At 49.0% G+C, this 414-nt stretch overlaps 1 protein-coding gene across 1 annotated transcript in view; it reads left to right on the forward strand.

Annotated features, from left to right (window-relative positions):
- The window catches only part of TNFRSF9 (tumor necrosis factor receptor superfamily, member 9), a 28254-nt gene continuing 27840 nt past the window's right edge, over positions 1-414 (forward strand). The window contains exon 1 of the mRNA XM_011938249.1: positions 1-27. The gene's annotated coding sequence lies outside the window, so the exon portion shown is untranslated. The remainder of the gene's footprint in view (positions 28-414) is intronic.

Raw genomic sequence — 414 nt, forward strand, 5'->3', positions numbered from 1 at the left:
CAAGGAGGGATCCCACAGATGTCACAGGCAAGATGACTCTCAGATGACCGTCAGTATTTGGGAACACATTTTGTAGGCAGCTCATGCATTTTTCTCCTTTTCTGTCATGACCTGCCCTCTGGTCGCTCTGCTGATGATCAGTGTGGGAGGTCGGGAAGGAACATTTCAAACCAGTAAGTCCGATCATTAACAATTCCTACTTTCTTGAGAACTATGTGCCAACCATTGAGCTACGTACTTCATGCTCATTGTCTCATTTAATCCTCACTCAACGAGGTAGACGTATGGTGTTACTGTACCTATAAGATGTACTTGGGGCCTGGCGCAGTGGCTCAAGCCTGTAATCCCAGCACTTTGGGAGGCCGAGACGGGCGGATCACGAGGTCAGGAGATCGAGACCATCCTGGCTAACAC

This window comes from Colobus angolensis, unplaced genomic scaffold, assembly GCF_000951035.1.
Source record: "Colobus angolensis palliatus isolate OR3802 unplaced genomic scaffold, Cang.pa_1.0 Scaffold170, whole genome shotgun sequence".
In the NCBI taxonomy this organism is placed as follows: Eukaryota; Metazoa; Chordata; class Mammalia; order Primates; family Cercopithecidae; genus Colobus; species Colobus angolensis.